At 45.5% G+C, this 21,782-nt stretch overlaps 1 long non-coding RNA gene across 3 annotated transcripts in view; it reads right to left on the reverse strand.

Moving 5' to 3' along the window:
- The window catches only part of LOC310764990, a 48,926-nt gene that overhangs the window by 13,347 nt on the left and 13,797 nt on the right, over positions 1 to 21,782 (reverse strand). Inside the window, exons 2-4 of one of the 3 annotated variants that reach the window (XR_014549394.1) lie at positions 17,048 to 17,121; positions 10,681 to 10,842; positions 6,292 to 6,440 (exon numbers count right to left, since the gene is read on the reverse strand). This is a non-coding gene — a long non-coding RNA (uncharacterized lncRNA). The remainder of the gene's footprint in view (positions 1 to 6,291; positions 6,441 to 10,680; positions 10,843 to 17,047; positions 17,122 to 21,782) is intronic. The other 2 variants (XR_014549396.1, XR_014549395.1) reach the window with 2 other exon arrangements.

Below are 21,782 nucleotides of genomic sequence, written 5' to 3' on the forward strand. Positions count from 1 at the left end.
ATCCCATACGCATCTATAAATTTGGAACACTAGGCTGGGAAGTAGGCTTTTGCTTCCAACCCAATCCATGTACAAAGACTGATATGAAAGGATCAGGGGCAGGTTTCTACCTTCTCCAGTAAAAGACTATCTCCCCCCCTCCCCCGCAGTGGTTGCATATTTTGAGACCTGTTTGCCAAAGGGAGTTTCTTTAGCCACCTCCTGCACCCAGGGGTGCTTTCTAGAGAGATCCTTCATACCCTGCAGGGAGTTTCTACCTGACATTCCAGGAAACTGACTTCTCCTTGACCCATTATGCAATATGACTTCCAGTTTGCTGCGCAGTCCACAGTGTTGCCTTCACATACTGAAAGTGGTCAGGTTTTAGAAAGAAAAGCACCTATTCTTCCAGAAGACAACCCTTGTGTTTCCAAGCGGAACAGTGGTCACAGCTTAATGGTGCAATGAAGTCCCTAATGCCCGATCCTTGATAAACTCCACCTGAGAGAATTTGTATGGGCATGCCTTGCTTTATTCTAAACAGCAGCCCTGCAGTGTAGATTACGCTAGCAAAAAAAAGCACATCCAAAGTCATCCAGAAAGCTTCAGTGCTGAGTGGGGATCTGAAACGATGTCCCCCTGACCCAAGTTCAATGCCACATCTCAATATTGGTTCTGGGTTAGGGAGAACCATTGTCATTAGAATGCATGATAGTAGGCTAGGGGGACTATGGGTTAGTCCCAGCACAAGGAAGTCTTGGCCAACCTGGTGCTCTTAAGACCTTTCAGTCTAGGGCAGGCATAGGCAAACACGGCCCTCCAGCTGTTTTGGGACTACAGCTCCCATCATCCCTAGCTAACAGGACCAGTGGTCAGGGATGATGGGAATTGTAGTCTCAAAACATCTGGAAGGTCGAGTTTGGGGGTGCCTGGTCTAGGGCTCCCACCAGTCCTGGAATGCACTGCTGCACTGGCTGAAGCTGATGGGAGTTGTAGTCCAAAACAACCAGAAAGCACCAGGCTGGCTAAGCTAGCACAAGGCAACTCCTTATTTTGTTTTGTAATTTTCACTTTAACCAGGAATGTAGGCAGCTGCCATCTGGACATGATGTGAAAGCCAACACTGAAGCACATGGGCTGTTCTGTTTACACTTGCAGCATATCAGTGGAAATTTCCACATGATGGCTCTGTTCCATCAGCCACTCAAGATGTGATTTTTATCAGAGGCCACCATAACCGGGCACTGGCGTTTACCTTATTTATTCGAAACATTTTTATACCACCCTTTTAAAAACCCCAGAGTGCGTTGTTAACATTTGACAATTAAACCAGTCCATTAAAACCTAAGAAATGCAGTTGAAACAGCAACATCCACACTAACCAGACAATTCAAAATGACATTGGTATCAGTGACCAGGATAGGCCTGGGTGAACAGGTATGTTCTCAGGATGCACCAAGAACTCAACAGAGCTTGTGCCCACCTCGTTTCAATGCTCCAGAAATTGTTCCACAAACTAGAAAAGGCCCTGCCCACGTCCTGAAACCCTGGCCTACCTGGCAGCAAGTCAGTGTGCCGTGTCCAAAGTTGAAAGTCCGAGGGCCGATCCACACATGTGAAGCCCAGTGTCCAAAGGTCAGAAACTGAGGTTCAGGGTCAGTCCAAGTTGCCAAGTCTGAAGTCCAGGAGTGAGGATACAGGCCAAACCCGAAGCACAATCCCATAGAGACTCTGAAGCACCCAAGTCCCTCAACATGGACAGTTGAGCAGACACAGCACCTCAGCTCTGCTTCCATCTTTGTATTCTACATGCTGATTGCAGCATCTGGGCTTAACGAGGCATGTGATCCTCACCTGTTCTGAGCCTGCTGCAGCTGAGGAATCACATAGTGAGCCTGGCCAGCTAGGGAGCTGGGCTGTGGGTTATTGCCTGCCCCAGCCTCCTACCTAGAGAGTCTCTTCTGCTGCTCCCTATGCTTCAGTCTGCCTTGTTTGTGGAGACAGGGGCTCTTCTGGCTCTGGTAATGGGTCCTGCTGATCTGGTTCCTGTGCATTGACCTCCAGCCCCTCACCATTCTCCATCACCCAGTGAGTACTTCCTACACCAACCTCAGCTTCCCCATTCCCAACATGCCCCAGTGAGCCCCAATCCCAGCGACACCCCTTGCTGGGATCTTCCTCCTCCTCCTAGTTCATAACACCCTGGTTACCACCAGAGGGAATTCTTCAGGATATGGCACCACCAGGATGGCCTTTCCGGTTGTAGCCCCTCGCTTGTGGAATGAAGTAACGTAGAGATTTAACAGCCAGAATTGAAACCAACAGAGTGAGAAAGGTTCCTTTAAAGGTATATATTTGAAGAAATGGATAAATCTGCTGGATATACTATGTTGCACTTAACCATTACCCCCACCTCGAAAGTTGTGGCAGCAGTGACATTTATTTATTTATTTATTGCATTTTTATCCCACCTTTCCTCTATGGAGCTCGAGGTGGCATGTATAGTTCTCCACCTCTGCATTTTATCCCCACAACAACCCTGTGAGGTAGGTTAGGCTGAGAGCCAATGGCTGGCCTAAGGTCACCCAGTGAACTTCATGGCTAAGCCCTGGTCTCCCAGGTCTTAATCCAGCACTCTAACCACTACACCACACTGCCTCTTTGGCATGTCTGGATTCAGCTTCTGCCTGATGCCGAACATTTAAAGTGACACTGCATATCTCCACAATGAGGGCAGGGCTGCCCAGGCAGGATTTTTTGTGCTTCTTCCCATCCTTGCTGTTTTGTTCTCTGTCACCCATATTTGATGCTTATTTTTACATTCATTAACTAACCATCATTTCATGAAACAATCAGATGTCTGCAGTGACAGTCAACAACCAGTCAGAACTGATAATGAACAGAAGCCACACATTTAAGTAAAGCATATGCATTTTATACATCCCTTTCCGAATGTCTGGAATTGAACTTTTTTTTTTTAAGGAGTCACTGCTCTAGCTGTCAGCTAGGGACCATTTTGCAAATAAGCACATGGTGACTATGTATTTTGTTGGAACCTGAGTGTTGTCAGCAGATTCAGGAACTGAAATTGGAAGAAAACAGGAGTATGGACACGACAGGCTCTACATCCAGGTAAAAGGTAAAGGGACCCCTGACCATTAGGTCCAGTCGTGGCCGACTCTGGGGTTGCAGCACTCATCTCGCTTTATTGGCCAAAGGAGCCGGCGTACAGCTTCCGGGTCATGTGGCCAGCATGACTAAGCTGCTTCTGGCGAACCAGAGCAGCGCACGGAAACGCCGTTTACCTTCCCGCCGGAGCGGTACCTATTTATCTACTTGCACTCTGGCGTGCTTTCGAACTGCTAGGTTGGCAGGAGCAGGGACCGAGCAACGGGAGCTCACCCCTTCATGGGGATTCGAACTGCTGACCTTCTGATCGGCAAGTCCTAGGCTCTGTGGGTTAACCCACAGCGCCACCTGCGTCCAGGTAGGAAACTTTAAAAATGAAACCTAATATTACTCAGAGTATTGGAACCAATAACATATTTAAGCAGGAGCAGAGCAGCTGCTTTGAATGCAGTGCGGCAAGATGCCTGCCTATGGTCCCTGACTGCACAAACATTGCTCCAGTCTTAGGTCTGAACTTTCCTTCAGCCTGAGGAATAAATGGTGCTGGTGCTGCTGTCACTGTTGATCAGCTGTTTGGCTGCCAGAGTGATTTGCTGTTAAACAGCTGCTTACTGCCAAACAACTGCCTTGTGATTAAAGCAGCAATATTCTCCCATCACCCAGACTGCAAGATAAATTCCAAGCAAGTTTTGGCAAAAACTCATGCAGCGACCACCTGAATAATGCTAAGAATATAATCTCTTCACATTAATACAGTAATGATAATTACTTGTCATTACTTGTATCATCATCATCATTATTTATCTATCTAGAGACCGATGTCCGACCCTCATCAGAAGTGATCTCAGAGCAGATCACCACAATCTAAAACACAACAAATAATTTAAAATGGAAAATAAAATATATTATCAGACCTTTCTACCTTTTCATTAATAGAGTGTTCCAAGTGGTCCACATAAATTATTGTAGTAAAACTAATGAAAACTCAGTAATAACAAATTGAGGGGAGGTCCTGTAGTTAGTGGCAGTAAATATGCTTTGAAGGCAAGAAGATTGAAGGATCCATATACGGCATTTTCAGTTAAAAGGCAATCGGCAAAGCTAGGAGTGGAAAAATCCGTCCCTCAGACCTTGGAGCAAAGCGGGTAGGATTCAATATGTGTTCATTTATGTGACCACCACTATCCTCACACTAGAGATGAGATTCTCAAGCAAAGAGTGCCTTTGTCTCAGGCAGGGGTAAGGAAACTGGTCCTCCAGATGTTATTGGAATCCAGTTCCCCTCATCCGATGCTGGCTGGGGTTGATGGGAGGTGGATTCCAACAACATCTGGACAGCCACAGGTTCCCTATCTCTGGCCTAAACCTATACCCATTGTGTGAATGAAAGAGGTGAGATTTCCACCAGTCCTTTAGTGCAGCTGTGTGTGTTTTTCTTTAATTAAGGTAAGTACTTACCTAACTAACTAACAAGGTTGTTATGAGGATGCTGCTTTGAGCTCCTGGGTGGAAAGGCTGAATCCTGATCCTAGCACACATACACATGTATGTAGTTTAAGCCCAAGGCTGCAATCCTAACCATACTTTCCTGAGAACAAGCTCCACTGAACATAGTGGGATGTATTTATAAGAAAGTGTGCCTAGGAATGAACAACATCTCTCACTTGAAAGCCCACAGTACACTGTGCTGAATTGTGGCCTTTGCTTTCTGAGAAATCAACCAAATATACAAAATAAACCAAATGTACAACAACAAAACAGTGTGTTGTGATGTATTACATGCACACTGTTGGTACCTGGAGCCTGAAATAGGAAGCTGGGTCCCTATCACTTCAGGTCAATCTGATCAAGGAGTGAGTGTCTGGGAAGATATCAGCACAGAGTCCTCTGCACTGCCAAGAAGGGGGTAGGGAAGAGAGCCCCAAGGCAGAATGTGCCCTTGCCTGTTTCCTTTTTGTTTTGAGAATTGCCTTCAGAAGCCTATAAAAAGTTCAGATATTTCTAAATGTGGTGTGGTTGGGCGTGTGTGTGTGTGGAGGGTGTTTTTTGTTTTGTTTTCTTTGCTGCCATACATGTTTTCCACCCATAATTGTTTTAATACAAACTAGGAAAGGTTTTAAGACACCCAAACTAGGAAAGGTTTTTTACACCCATAACTGTTTTAATACAAACTAGGAAAGGTTTTAAGACACCCAAACTAGGAAAGGTTTTTTACACCAGAAACAGAATATCTCAAAGTGATGGAAAGTTTAATTAACAGAGCACTATTGTATGGAATAAGAGAGTTCCCAAATCAATAAGTTATATATTTATTCATTGGGGGGACGGACATATTACTGATGCCACAATTCTAAACTTTTTCACAACGAGTTCACACAGAGGGCTGGATTCAACTAAATACTTGTGCTAGTGGGAATCGGCACAATGAGGCTTCAAGGTATGCAGACCCTCTAAGTGTCTCTGTTTTCCAGGGACAGTCCCTGATTTACAGAAGCCATCCTGGTTTCTGATTTCATCCCGGAATGTCTACCTTTTCCTTAGCTTAGGACATCCCTTTTTTAAAGGAGAAATGTTGGATGGTATGGAGTTATCCAACTCCTGAGTCTTCTGAAGACAACCCTGTATAGGGAAGTTGTTTAATGTTTTATTATGTTTGTTATATATGTTGGAAGCCACCCAGAGTGACTGGGACAACCCAGTCAGATGGGCAGGGTATAAATAGTAATATTTTTTATTATGGAATGGGACATCCCTCTTTTCATCGGGAAAATGTTGGAGGGTATGGGTAGGTGGTAGTGCACATACCTTGCATATAGACACTCAGGTTTGCTCCTGGGCACTTCTGGTTGACTTAAGCCCTTGAAAGAAGCTAAAAAAAAACCAAGCTAAAATAGTTTTTCAAAACAGTACAGAAACAACTGAAAATGGTCTTCAAAACAAGACAACATGAAGTCAGAGACCTTTTCATTAAGCTAGGAAAGCTTGGTTTGTCTCTTTAGAAGACAGCCTTATGTATATTCATAAACCCAACCAAGGTCCTAGGTTAATGTACCCTGCCACTCAATAGGCCTAAGGATATCTTTTGCAGTTGCTTTTAGTTCTCCTCAAGCCCCATAGACTCATTCTCCTATAGTCTCCAAGTTGTATGCGTAATCTTTTCTGCCTTTGGGAAACACTCATTACCTTTCTCTGTCCTCACCAGAAGAATTTGACGAGCTCCAAGTTCACAACACCTTAAAGGGTGGCATTGTTTTCGAAGACAGCTCACCCACTGCAATGAGGCCTCACTTAGGTTGCGGTTGACTTGAGGCACACCTTCATTTCAAAGTTACCTGTAAAAAAAAACCACACACACAAACAAAGACTGCTACCTATAAAAATAGCCCTGGTGTTTGGCATGAATGCCTGTTAAATATCTTTTCAAAGTATGCCTAGCACACCCTTAATTGCTTTCAAGAGCTCTCTGGCACTTTTTGTCTAGGGCCAATTCATTCCTACGTGCAGAAATGCAGAGCTCTCAAAATCAAGCCACTCCCTTGGCTCATGCAAGGAACCTCTGCTCTACCCCTTGTGACACTGAAATGCACATGGTATGTATTTATTATGTGATTTTTTAAATGGCTGAATACCAAAGGTACATCTTCCCCCTACTCTTTAAAGAAGGAATGGGATAAAGGCAGGAGGCTCCCCCAGATGACATGTTTATTGAGCATCCTTCCTAACTGGTTTGCACAACACTTATGTGTAGCTGAGCTTGTATCCTGTCTTTATTGAGCTTTCATTCTGATTTGCTTGCAGGGCAGTTACACAACAACAAACATTTGTCCTGAATTCACTTGTGGGGCATTCATACATCTTCTTGTTAGCCATTTCTTCATGCCACACTTTTTGATGCATTTCCCCAGTCCCCTTCAAAAGTCTTATTCTTCTTCAACATGGATTTGTTGCATGAGGTTGACAGAGCCCTTTATAATACTAATTTAATAATAATAATTTATTATTTATACCCCGCCCATCTGGCTGGGTTTCCCCAGCCACTCTGGGCGGCTTCCAACAAAACATTAAAATACAAGAATTCATCAGCTATTAAAAGCTTCCCTAAACAGGACTGCCTTCAGATGTCTTCTAAAAAATAAGAATAATTTAATCGGCTTTAACTGCTCCAGGTGTGCACTTGGATCTCTACCACAAAATAGTCTGGAGCCACCCATAACACATACCCATGAACAGGAGGAGATGGGGAGCAGGGTGACTCTGGTTTTACCCTTCCACCTTTGCTCTTGAAAAGACATGCACACAGCTTGCAGATTGACTCCTGGTTGCCTCTTGACCCTCCTGCTTCGGTCAAGCTGTCCACTTTTCTTCCTGGTATGTTTACTCAATCAACCGTACGTCTGGTATTTTTTTTTTAGAGCAAATGCTTCAGGGTTTCCTCCCATCACCACAGAACTACTACAGTGCCTTCCCTTTTTTTAACCTCTACACAATAGCATTCTGAAGCTTATATAAAGCAACAGGAAGGTTCTAACCAGGGACTTATTTGAACACCCTTCCAGCCACAAACACCACATGCTGAGGGCAGCTGTGTGCAGGCCAATGCCACATGGAGAAGTCAGTGTGGGTCAGCATTTTTGCAGACTGCTATGAATGGTTCTCATCTTGAGAGCAAGTCCTAACTGCTCTAGGCTAAGAATCCAAGATGCCTAGGAGACATGTCTGTGCTCCTGGGAGAGTAAGAGAAGATAACAAGCCAACTGATTTCAATGCATTTTCTCTGGAGGATGTTGATTCTGTGTTCTGTCTTTAACTAAACTGAAATAACAGGTCTGACATCCTTTTGGTGGGGGTGGGAGTGGAGAAAAGCAACAAGATCCAGTTTGTCCTTTTGATTGATTTCCCAGCATCAGCACTGAACTCGCTGACAACTGGGAGCCAAAAAAATCAGCTTAGCTCAACCCAACATGCTGATAACTAAGTTGCGCTGCAGCTATCTGCCAAAGCAGAGGTTTCCTCCAAAATGATTTCTCTTTTTTTGATGTGTATGCACGTGTGTGTGTGTGTGTGTGAGAGAGAGAGAGAGAGAATCTCTTTACCCAGACAGAAAAGTATGATAAGAGGTAGCTCTATGTACAAAGCAGTTGAGCTCAAATTCCAGTGTTAAAGTACTGCCGTATCGCTCTCACTTTTGACCTGTTCTGAGATATGGCCTTAAGATCTTGTCGTTACATTCTCCAAAGCAAAATAAGTTTAATTTCCTATTAAGAATGGATACCAAGGAGTCACTGGAAAACAGGGCTGTTGATACTATTTCAAGTTGCTGCTTAGGGCCACCAACAGGTGAGCAAGTGGCTTCAGGCATTTGAAATGGATGCAATGCCTCCTCCTTTCATGTAGCAATTCTTCAGCATTTTGCAGTAAACTGCTAAAACCACTGAGAATTATACTAGGGAAAGGGTTTGCTTACAGAGATTCCTAAACTATTTGGCCTACTGCCCCTTTTTTTGGGGGGGGGGAATACTCAGCGCCCCCTGGAAATCTACCTTCTTTAAGCAAACAAACAGAAAGAGGAAGACAAATTTGAGTTGTTTAATTGTCTTCTCTTTCTTTATGCTTCCACCCACCTTATTTTTATTCAGTGCCCTCCCAATTGCAATTACTACTGCCCCCCTGGATCATTCCAGTGTCCCCCCAGGGGGTGGTATAGCCCACTTTGAGAAACGCTGCTTAAGAGGAAGGGTGAGAGGTAAGGAGCTGGCCACTCAGGGATCACTTCCCATCAGTTGCAAAAGCGGGAAAACAAAAGGTTTTGTCATTTGTGACTGGAAAAAATCAAAATATCCCTCTCTCTCTCTCTCTCTCTCTCTCTCTCTCCTTTAACAGTGTCTCAAATATGCCACCAAAGGATATCTCATAGCAAGGTGGCTCCTAAGTTGCTCTTCACTCAGAAACACAGCTGCATCAAGGAGGACTGCCCTTTGCACCCTCCCCCAAATTGTGCAGATGTTTTCCTGTCATGTCCAAGTGTCCCTCCCAAGCAATGTTTTCCAATGTGTTGAAATCAGCCCTCTCAAGTTATGCTTCTCCTCCAAAGCAGAAGCTCTGACCTGAAATAGTAACATCTAAAAATATTCACTTGCCCTGGTTGGTTCCTCCACATTTTTCAACGAGCCCAAGGGACAGGATTTTGTGCTTTACTTATTAGCAAGGGCTTTCTGTTAAATAATCTGATCAATAAAGCATCAAACCATTGCCAAACAGGAACCTTCTTTAGCGAGGGGCAGCTCTTGTTTGAGCTTTTATAACGGGGGTGTGAGAAATAGTCCCCATAAAAGCAGAAGATTCACACAGTTCAATGTAGAGTCTCAACCTCTAGGCTGATCAAGGAACGACAGTAGGGTGAAGAGTGCTGCAGTATGGGAGAATGGGAGCCGGTTGTTCACCTGATGCACACCTCATTCTGTGTTCTCACCTTGAGATATACCCCAGTTTGATAACTGAAGGTTGGTTCACACATATACATGCAACGTTTGATGGATTCATTCAACATTTGAATATGTGAGTGGCAGTCCCGTATGCAAACTGATCCCATTGAAAACTGGTGAAACAAACATTCTACCTGCGGTGTTAAATCTGGGGGTGAGCATAATAATAATTTGGTACTGTAGTCATTGATCAATGATTGCAATAACACAAGCCTTCCCTGAGAAAGAAGAGGCCTTGAGCCATGGGTGTAGCCAGGATTTTTGTTAGGGAGGGCAGGACTTTGGGGGGGGGGCAGAACCTACGTGATTGGTCACTTAATTATTTCTATTGTTTTACTTGATGGCTACACCTGTGCCTTGAGCTGTTGCTCATAGCCATGAATAGGGATGGGGAACCTTAGCTCAGTGCATAGGAGCCAACTCATAGGGGCTGAGGTCCCTTCGCCCCCCTCCAATAAAATATTTGAGAGGACTGAGGGCCCCCCCAATAGATGGGCATTGCCATTCAAATAGTGTGTGTGTGTGCTGTGTCTTGTGATCAGTTATGTGATGTGGGGCTTACCTGGGCCTCCTCAATATTTTATTTAAGTTGGCACCCCTGGTTCAGTGACAAGAGCGTATGCTTTGCATTCTGAAGATACTAGGAGAACTGTTGGTGGTCCAAATGCACCAATGTAGTTTCCTCTAACTGTTGTGGACCCCACCAGTCTCAACATGTATTAGTCATTGGTGAGGGATAATGGGAGTGAAGAGTCCCACATTATCTGGAAAGCACCATAAAGGCCTGTAGTGAGCAACACTAAGCTGGATGGACAAATAGTCTGCCTCGATATAAGGCAGTGCACTGTATCTTAGGAGTGTATTGGGGTCTCGGGGTGTCTTCTTGAGTATCCAAGACATACCAGAAATCAGTAGATTTCAATGCGAAGGAAGATGCCTTTAAGGCCACAGCAAGAAACAAATTGACATTCCGGCAATGCAGCCATCTTTCGGTCCCTGCATGCTGCACATAGTGCAATAGTGAAGGAATGGACACGGGAGAGCAGCAACTGTTAAAGGTGATGACCTTCCGATGAGATATTGAACTGACCTCTGTTCTGGTGGCTGTCCAGGTGGAGATTAAGAATTCCACAGAGCACTGTTTGCAGAACACCATCTTCTGCTCCAGGTCCTCTGCTAATGCAGGTTTGGATTTCAAAAGCCGAACTAGCAGTCCCAAAGGAAGAAGCGTCCCGGTTCACTCGATGGAACGCTACAAGAGGAAAACAAGCCGAAACCTGTTGTTGTTGTTTTAAATGGTTAAATATTAGCCCAGGTCACATGCAACCACCTGTACTTGATGATGGAGGCTGAGATAAGGAAGCCTCAACAATACAAATGCAACCGGTGGAGAGGCCAGTTTGGGCAGGCTGAATTGGAGGAAGTCCCAATTGCACCCAGAAATGCCACGTGCACAAATGCACCAAAGATGCTGACATTCAGGAGCATCTGAAGAACTGGGGATGGGGGACTTCAGGCCTGGGTGGCTAAATGTGGCCCTGCACACCTCTCTATCTGGCCCTGAGGACTCTCCCCAGCCACACCCTTTATTGGCCCTGGTACACACCATCCGCCAGTGCTTTTGCCTGGCTGGAATATGTCCTTCAACTCTGACAATCCCTCTTGCTTCCCTGGATAAGAATAATAGAATCATAGAATTGTAGACTTGGAAGGGACCATAAGGATCATCCATCCCCCTGAAATGAAGGAATCTTTTGCCCAATGTGGGGCTTGAACCCACAAGCCTGAGACTGAGAGTCTCATGCTCTACCAACTGAGCTATCCCAGAGGATGGCGTGGGGTGTGAGAATGCTTGCAGAAACAAATTTAGTCATTGCTCCACCTTCTTTTTCCTCTGGCCATGCCCACCAGCTGCATGTGGTCCCCAGAAGCTTGTGGAGAAGGGAAATATACATTTTTTATTTTTATAACTTTTCATTTAATTTCTATACCACTTTATATTTTTAAGGAAATAATAATAATCTCACAATGAATTAAAATATTTAACAACAACAACAACAACAACAACAACAACAACAACAATAATAATAATTTTATTTATATCCCACCCTCCCCGGCCAAACTGGGCTCAGGGAGGCTAACATCAAAGTATATAATACATTAAAACATAAAATCCAAAGTATATAATACATTAAAACATAAAATCCAGATGAAACAATCCAGAATAAAACATTACTGAAGAAAGTCAAACATAAAGTACACATCCAAAGCAACAAAATTAGCAGGAGACTAAAATCTTCTCTTAAAGATTTCCAAATAAAAAAATGACAAAGGAGAATTACATCCACGGAATGCGCATTTAACACAGCAAAGATACCAAAAATGAAAAGAAAAATTCCTTAAACATTTCAAAATAAAACATGACTAAAGGAAGTCAAATATAAAATACAAATAATTAGCAAGAGAATAAAATGTTATCTCAAGCATATCTGCTGTTGTTGCAGCCAGTCCTGCTCATGGTGGTTCATGGCGGGCAATGGCTGTGGAAGCTCAGGCTCACTTGGGTCTGCATGAAGCAAAAGCCAAGGTGGCCTGCGGCCCCCAGGCTGTAGAAGGCTTCCCACCTCTGAATTCGGCCAAGCTACTCTTTTGTCAATGAGTTTTTTTAAGAATGACATCAGGTGCCTGGATCACCTCCAAATATTTTAAGCAGAAGAAGCTGATCTGCCATGCTTTTTTAACCTTGCAAGTTTCAACCTGGCAATAATCCATCGTAACAAGAGGTGAAAACTGGAGCAGGGGCACTGAGGCTGGGAATGATAAAGAGAATCTGAAACTGGTGAAAAGTTAAAATCTATCTACATCCCTATCCAGACATTCTCCTTTCTTTCTGAAGAGAAATTAAAATTGCATCTTTTTTTTTTTTTAATTGCCACCGAAATGACATTGTACGCTGGATTAAAATGCTGAGCCCACCTTTAATTTCCTCCTCTTTACATGCAAGTTCATGACTGGCAGGTTGTGGCGCCCTGTTCTTATCATGTTAAAGGCCACCATGGCAAAAAGCCAGAAAGCGCTTTCATAGTCTTTTGACACGGTGCTGGGGATTTTTCTTGTCTGAATAGCAAGGCCTTATTCTCCCCGTTTCCTCTGTTCCCCATTATATAGCCCAACAGCCATTCAAATCAAATAATGGTGTGTTGTGTTTTGTTTGTTGGCTCTGAACACTCCAGCAGCAGTGAAGATGTGTGGGGCGCACTCACAATCCTTGGAAACGGTTGATGAAATACAAACTCTTGGGGAGGGATGCGGTGCGGGTGGAAGCACACAAAAGGCGGGTGTCAAAAGGGTCACTTTATTGAGCCACAGGGCTTTTGATTCCGGCCACCAGTACGAAAGGACGACTTGCTGTGAGACATCAAAAGGAAACAACCTCTCCCGAACGCTTTCTGTCACGGCTTGTGCAAACAGCAATGTCACAGAAATGTTAGATGCTTGAGAGCCATGTGCCACACTACCAGAGCCAAATCACAAGGCACCTTCAGCCATTACACGCAGACGCAACCCAAGCCTGCAATCCTAAACTCCCATTACTGGGGAATAAACCCCACCAAACTTGGTAGGGCTTCTAAGAAAGCATGTATAGGCTTGCACAGTTGGTTTTACCAACAGTGCTTCAGCATGCGGATAGAAGATCAGAGCCCTCTCGCACAATCCCCACTCTTTGTGGCTGTGTCTAGAAAATGCTCAGTGCGCACCTGGGATGTTTAGCATACCAGCACAAAGCCTATTTTGTTGGCGGTGGCAGCAGTGGCATGCTGAAAGGTTAAACCGATCTGCACAGAACTCTGTGCATGCAACCGCCTTAGCATGTGGCTATATCACAAGCATGTCACTTCACATGCACCTCTTGTGAGTGATCGTAGAATCATAGAATTGCAGAGTTGGAAGGCACCCACAGAATCATCTAGTCCAACCCCCTGCAATGCAGGACTATGCAACTGTCCCAGGTATAGAACCTGCAACCCTGGCATTATCAGCACCAAGCTCTAACTAACTGAGCTATCTAGACTCTTTTGTGAATGGCCAGAAACCTGAAAAATCCCCATGTCTAGGTTTTTATTGTTTATTAATGAAATTTAGAATTATTATCCCAGTCTTATCCTCATGCATGATGCACCAAAACGCCTTAATTAACAAAGATGACACTTAGTCTAAAAATAATATAAAATCCAGAATGTACCTCAATTGTAATGAGTTGGATGTGGAGAGGATTGCCTTATGTTTTGAATGCTGAGGACTATCACTTTATTTTTTATTTAATGCCCTCCGTGCAAATATAGCCTAGGCAATTCACAGTAATATTTTTTTAACATCATACAATTACATAATTAAAATGCTGTTGATGCCCTCCCCAAACAATTAAAGGCACTGCCCAAATTCACTATGCCTTCAAAACCAACTTCGGTGACTCAATTACAGCATTTAACGTATAAGCTTCCTTTCCCATCAGAACATTTAAAAAAGCATTTCACTTTAAAAATCAACTAGCTGTGATGTTTACATTGTACCTCCATTCTCGGAGGCAAGATACCTCTGAATGCCAGGTGCTGGGAAGTGAGAAGAGTGATGTTGCCTTCTGGTCCTTCTTGCAGGCTTCTCATAGACATCTGATTGGCCGCTGTAAAAACAGGATGCTGGACCAGATGGGCCATAGAGACCTGATCCAACAGGCTCTTCTTACATTCTTAACCAGATGCTTAAAAGACAACAGCACATGCACCAGACAGACTTCCCGGGGGGCGGGGGGGATTATATAAATAGAGCAGCACAACTCTTCCCCCCCCCCCCCCGCAAAGCCTTCTGCTCTCTTACTGCCAGCCACTTGATTTCTGAAGATGGTTGCCTTCCAAGAAGGGCCTCTGTCTAGCTTCACTCCCATGCAGGTTGACATGCTGATTTATATGCAGGGATGCAAATGACTTCTAAACTCAAGGTCTTCCATAGGCTGTGACCCACTGACATGTTCGAACTTTTGGAAAGTTCTGCTCTGCATGCAAAGTGAATGGGGCATTTTCGGCCAGTGGGGAGGCAGCCCGAGGCAGTGGGGAGAGGCAGGGCTTCAGCCAGTCCAGCAGCACCTGCATGAGATCCCGTGGGAAATTGTAGCATCCCATGCAATGGGGGATAGTAGAGGGTCAAGTGCAGGGGTCCCCAAACTAAGGTCCACGGGCCGGATAAGGCCCGAGGGACTCATTTATCCAGCCTGCAGCAACCCCCGCCGCACTGTGCCACTGCCTGCTCTTACCGGCACTGCGCGGCTGCCCACTTCTGGGTTGGAGGAGCACCGGAAATAGCTTGTGCGCATGTGCATGCGTTATTTCTGGTGCACCTCCGGGTTGGAGGAGGCCCATGCACATGCGCACAAGCTATTTCCGGTGCTCCTCTGACCCAGAAGTGCGCCGGAAATAGCGTGTGCGCATGCATATGGGTACGTGCTCCCCTGCCCTCCGCGCGAGTGGCACTGGAGACACTGGCCCGAGGCGCGATAAGTTTGCTGACCCCTGGTCAAGTGCTTAAAAGCCTCAGCCACAAAGAGGTTGGGGCCATTTTGCCCTTTGTGCTTTCCCACTCACTTAGTGAGGCCTTGTTTGGGCCTGTCTGTGCTCTTTGGGTCACTGGTTAACAGGTCCAGAAATGATCCCCGCCCCCCAACCTCAGTTGGCTCTGGGTTTCCCACCTCTTTCCCTCAGTGAGCACTTTGACATGCTAGGCGTTCTCAATCTTCTGCCACTACTTTGTGCACAAACAGCATTGGGCAGGATCAGACTAGTAAGGATGTCCCCATAAAGGGCCTGGAGGGGATGCTAGGTTGAAGGCATGGTCCTAGCTCGGATGGGGCCCCGCCTGGCTGGGAGTGGACCTCTCCCCCAGATGCCCAGTGGGATCCTGGGTGCTTGGCTTGCCCCACAGCAGGGTCTGACACTGTGGCCAGCTCCCATGGGCTGGTTGGGTGCTTCCCAACCATCAAACAAAATGCCACTCCAATAGCAAGGGCTGACTGGAATGAAGAACTTGCCTTTGCCCTCGTGCCATGCCAACCCCACTGACCTGCCATATAATCAATAAAGCTGCACTTGTTTTCACCCAACTCTCTTGAGCAGCGTGTGCCCTTCCTACAAAAACCACGAGCCACAAACCTGAGATTCCCTGGTTGGTTAAGCAACTTCAAGGCCCTTGCTCTCCAATCTTATTGTTCTTTATCCTTCTACCAGAAGGCCATTCAAGCGGAGAATGCCTCCAAATAGAGGACAGCGCTCTGGAAAGTAGGACACGTGGCCATGCTGGCTATATCTCACGTAAAAATGGGATTCTGGTTTCCGATCTACTTAATTTAGTTTTCACAGCATCAAATAAGTAGGACAACTGCCTAAGTGGCTCATTTGTGCCAGTTTTCTCCTTCGTCTTCTTTATACAACTGTTCATGTTTGGATCGGAAGCACAGGAAGTGTGTACAGAAGGGCCTCTTCCTCCCCGATTTATGAAAGCTTTTCTTGGATAGAATGCCAGGCTGGGCTTAAAAAGAAATCACATTGGCATCAATAATATAAGCAGCATCATAGGCATATACTTCTTACCAAGAATGGGCGTAGCCAAGAGGGGGCAGGGGGGACAGCTGCCTCCCCCCCCCCAGATCAAGTAAAACAATAGAAATACTTAACTAACTGACCAATCCTGCTCCCCTCTAACAAAAGTCCTTGCTATGCCCATGTTACAAAGCCACATACAAAAACACACACAAAAAGCAAACCTCAAGTTAATAGGCCAAAGGAATGGGGTGCAATGGGTTAGTAAACATCTTCTGCTGGAGGCCATACTCTCCCCCCTCCCCTTTTCTGCATTATGCTAACACCGCTTCTTTCTTTATTTTTCTCCACCCAGCAGGCTGCCAAGGAAGGGACAAATCATTTGAAATTAAGCTAAGGGCTATATGAAACCCTGGGGTAACTGATTGCCCGTCCCTGATGTTATGCAAGGGACTTCTTCACTTTCTCGCTGCAAGCCTACCTCCCCCCACCAAAAAAATGGCACTGAACAAAAGCTTCCTATTAGCTCCAACAATTTTTTTCCTCCAGCCTAATTCTCAGCAAAGGAAGGGAAGGAGGTGGACACTATAAGCTAGATAGGGAGGCCCCACAGTTCCCCGTCTAGTTGCATCAATATTCTGATTCGGTATACATGCTTGGCTGGTTGTGATGATGGTCCCAAGAGACTGCCACCACCCAGTTTGCCCCTATCACATAGATTAGGAGAAAGTCCTTTCCTTTCTAATTGAGACTTTCACAACACGTAAGTGATGGAGAATCTGAAAGACACCTGTGGCTGCTGGGTGCTTTGCTGAAGTTGAAGTACCTTCTGCAATGTCTGGAAGTTTGTTTATTTATCAGATTTCTTACCTGTCCTTCACTGCATTGGCCCACATCCAGCCCACTGTGGCCTCCAAGCTGGTCTGGCACCTGATGTGCCTCTCCTGATTCAGATGAGAAATGGGGGTGTGGAGAGAGAGATGGTGACACTTCATTCTAAATTCCCTGCTGACAGCACTCAGCAGCTCCAGATACAGTGGTACCTCGGGTTACATACGCTTCAGGTTACATACGCTTCAGGTTACAGACTCTGCTAACCCAGAAATATTACCTCGGGTTAAGAACTTTGCTTCAGGATGAGAACAGAAATCGTGCTCCGGCGGCGCGGCAGCAGCAGGAGGCCCCATTAGCTAAAGTGGTGCTTCAGGTTAAGAACAGTTTTAGGTTAAGAACAGACCTCCGGAACGAATTAAGTACTTAACCCGAGGTACCACTGTAAATAGAATGGTGGAAAAGATGAAACCGCGTAGGATGACACTGGACAATTCCCATGGTTCTTACAATCAACCAACCCCCCCCCCAGCCCACTCTGCACTCCATCTTGTGCTCATTATATCTCTACAGTTTGTGCCTCACTTTTGGTGTTGCTTTGCTGGCAACCCAGTTCCTATCCTTGTCAGCGGGAGGAGGTTTGTAGCTCAGTGATATGCTTTCCACACAAATGTTACCATTGTTTGCAGGGAGAGCTAGGGAAGAATCCCATATGAAACTCTGGAGAGAAACTCCGTCAGTGTAGAGACAATGCTGAATGTTGGCCGAACCACTCATTTGACTTGGTATAAGCTGGGCCAGCCCTGCTATTAGGCAGAGTAAAGCAGCCTCCTTAGGTGGCAGATGCGGACGGATGGAGAACAGATACTATGTGGATTAAGCAGCTTGCCCTGTGCCTCTTAAGCTTACCTGCTTGCCTCAGGTGTGGTGGAGGCTCTGTCCCATTACCAGTGCTGAAGTAAGATTCATCTGCCAGTCCTAGGCTTGCCATGTGTTCGGAATTTCACAGACATATCTGGAGTACTGCAGTTTGAAGCAGTGTCCGGGCGGAAATTGCAAAAAACAAAAAGTACAGGAAAATCCGGATGTGTGGCAACCCATGTCAGCCGTGTCGTTTGGGGCAATTTCTGTTAAAAATTGCTCAAAAACTTCAATTTTTTTGCAGCCTCTTGTGTTCTTATGAGACAGTATGGAAGGTGAGCATGACTTGCAAATGCTATTCTGTATTTTTTATGGATGCTTGGCCTTTTTTAAAAAAAAGGCTAAGAGATATAAGATAGCACGGCTATAAGCAGAAGGCTTGTGCAAGTTCAGAAGTGCTGTGAACTAGAACAAATCATGTAACCTCCTCTTTTTCTTTTATTACACCAGGCAGGTACACTTGAAAATGTACTGGGCATGAGTAATAAATTAACTAAATATCAGTGTTGTCCAAGTAATCTGCCAGCATTCAGGAGGACAGATTGATAGATAGGTAAAAGCAAAAGGGTACATTATCATTAAGCTGCAATTACATTCTCTGGTTGGAGCTATCTAAAAATATAGCAGAACCTGGAGCAGAGAAAAGTGACAGATGCTACAAGCAAAAAGAAAAAAAGCCACCCTTGATTTCACAGCAAACTCCTTTTTTATATAATTAATGCAAAACGGCAGTTAGTAACCATTCCAGTTACTCCTCCACAGTGCAATCCTATGTTCCGCTTATTCTGAAGCAAGCTGCATTGGATTCACTGGTGCTTACTCCCAGGTAAAGGTGCATAAGCTTGCATGCTGAGACCATTAACAGTACAATCATATGTATATGTGTCTACTCAGAAGAAAGGCCAGTGGTTTTCAGAAGGTGTGGTCTCAGTGAAGCTGGCATAGGGTTGCAATCAAAATGGATTAATGTGACACGCCAGCTATAAGGTGCTTAACTTCCTTGAGTGCTGCTGTGGTGTGCAGGCTTGTGAGTTAGGGAAACATGGCACCTAGGGAGTTCTAGGACGGTAGTGTAGTGCAGATGTTAAAAATGCATCTTTCAACCTCAGATCTACTTTCTACTGATGAAATGTACATGATTATGAGGTAAGGAATTCCTTTCACCTTGCTGAGAAAAAAAGGCCATGTGAATAAATTGATAATGAAGTGGTGTTGTTGTTGTTTTTTGTCTGACTTATCCAATAGCTTTTATTTGTCATGTCTGCTGCTGTTTTATTTTTTGTATGTAAATTTATTTTAGCTATATATTATTTGGTCACTTGGGGATATAAAACCCAATAAACAATAGCTCAGGCCTTGTTGAGCACAACCAAATATTGGCTTCCATTCATATTGTATATTCAACAAGCTTTAAATCAAGTCAGTGGCTGGTTTCATAGGCAAGTTACACCTGGAAAGAAGGCAGCCACCCATCCTTCAACCATCAGTTCCAGGAACACCTGCTTGGGACTGCGTTTGGCACAGGACAGTACCCACCAAGAAAGTTGCTTTAGATCAGACTTTCCCAACCTGATGCCATCCAACTGCTTTGGACTACATTCCCCATCAGGCCCAGCCAGAATGGCCAGTGGTCGTGGCTGATGGGAATTGTAGTCCAGCAACATCTGGATGCCACAGGAGGCTACAATTCCAGATGTTAACAGAGCTGGCTCAAGATATGCTTGAGATATGGAACAGCAAATGCCTGCCCTACCCTTATTTCAAGGTGATTAGCCATAGTACCCTAGGTCAGTCCAGTTATTTTGGCACCTGAAGCAGATAAATCACCCAAATGACTCTCCTGCTCCCAGTCAGTAAAAACACAACAATGAATTAAAGAATTAACAATTTGCTGTCCTTTTATAGCACCCCAAAAAAATCTGACTGAGGAGGCTCCTTTACTCTGCCTCACAGGAAGGCTGCCCAGACTAGCACTGTGGGCTATTTAAACTCACCGCAGAATAATCCCAAGACAAATTGGAAAGTTTTGTTGTGTCCTCCCCTAGCACCAATCAACATCAGTGAAAGTGTCAGCCTAGAAAATTAATAAATCTATAAACAGCAGGAAGAACCTTCCTTTAAGAGGTTAAAGCAGGAAACATCTTACTTTCTGCAAAAATTTACTGACAGTGCCTCATCCTGACTGAAAACCACAGGAGGCCATTTGTGTTGAAAATGGGAAGGAGGAATTCTGGCCATTTCGCAAGGAGCTCAAGGAGCTGTCTCGTTTTGCTGATTCTTGAAGCTGCCTCAGCATTTGGTAACCTAATATCTCGGCTTTGCTTAAACATTATGCTAATGAAAGGCTTTTGTGCAACTGCTTTACATTAAGCCTTGCCCACAGGAAAGTACAAGTTGTCATGTATTATTATTATTATTATTTTAAGAAGACAGATGGCAACTGTTATTTGTGAACAAGCCTCCGACTCAGCCCAGTTCTCCTCAAATCCAAGCTGCTCCCCTGCAGTGGCAGCGGCATGGAGACGAAAGCCAGAGGGAGGCTGCCAAAATCCACTGGCTGCCTATGGCGCTCTGTTGCTCTTCGAGATTTCACAGGATGCGCTGCCGAGAAAGTGGCTGTGTGAAAGCTCCTACGGGGGGCCAAGCCACCGAGCTTCCTGGAGGAAGTGGTTGCTCATCACTCTAACTGAGAAAAGAGGAAAGATGATTGGCTGCAACCCAATCCTTCACCAGCCCCCAGTAGCACCTCAACTCTGGGCACCAGGAGACCACAGGAATATCCACCACACAGACTGAAACTTTTCCACTGCCCACTCCAGCTCCCTTCTGCTTGTGCCTCTGCTTCCCAACCCTTTTATGTTCTGCAAGATGCCTATGTTCTAGGGCCGGCCACTTGATTTCCAGACAGCCGTTCCAGGACATCAGCACTCGTCTCATGTCTTCCCCAGCCCTCAATAGCCCATTTGCTTTGCTCCACTCCTTTGGTGCCGTTTTGCCACAGCTTTGACACAAGGGTGGGGGACTTCTAGATGTTTTTGGACTCCAGTTCCCATCACTCATTGGCCATGCTGGCTGGGGTTGAGAGGAGTTGGGATCCAACAGGCTCCCTGTCCCCATTTTACTATATCACCTCCTATGGTCAGAAGGCATCAAGGAAGGGCAACAGGTGGTAGAGCCAAAATGTCTCAAGTTCAATCCCCAGCATCTTCAGGTAGCGTTGGGAGAGGCTTCTGCCTGAAACCTCGGAGTGCTGCTGCCAGTCCGTGTAAATAATACTGAGCAAGATAGGACGCGGGTGGCGCTGTGGGTAAAACCTCAGCGCCTAGGACTTGCCGATTGCATGGTCGGCGGTTCGAATCCCCGCGGTGGGGCGCGCTCCCGTCGTTCGGTCCCAGCGCCTGCCAACCTTGCAGTTCAAAAGCACCCCCAGGTGCAAGTAGATAAATAGGGACCGCTTACAAGCGGGAAGGTAAATGGCGTTCCGTGTGCTGCGCTGGCTCGCCAGATGCAGCTTGTCACGCTGGCCACGTGACCCGGAAGTGTCTGCGGACACCGCTGGCTCCCGGCCTATAGAGTGAGATGAGCGCACAACCCTAGAGTCTGTCAAGACTGGCCCGTACGGGCAGGGGTACCTTTACCTTTACCTTTAAGATGGACCAAAGGTCCGACTCGGTATAAGGCAGCTTCCTATATTCCTAAATACAGGGCCAGGCCAGCCATTAAGCAGGGTGAAGCCTCAAGGGGTGGACAGGACACACCACTCTTGCCTTTTGGTGGCACTGAAGTCCCCCAATGGTCACTATTGGGACTGTTCCTTTTTAACTTGTCCATAAATGACTTGGAGTGAACTGAT

The sequence above is a fragment of the Podarcis filfolensis genome (genome assembly GCF_964270895.1).
Source record: "Podarcis filfolensis genome assembly, chromosome: 6".
NCBI classification, from domain to species: domain Eukaryota; kingdom Metazoa; phylum Chordata; class Lepidosauria; order Squamata; family Lacertidae; genus Podarcis; species Podarcis filfolensis.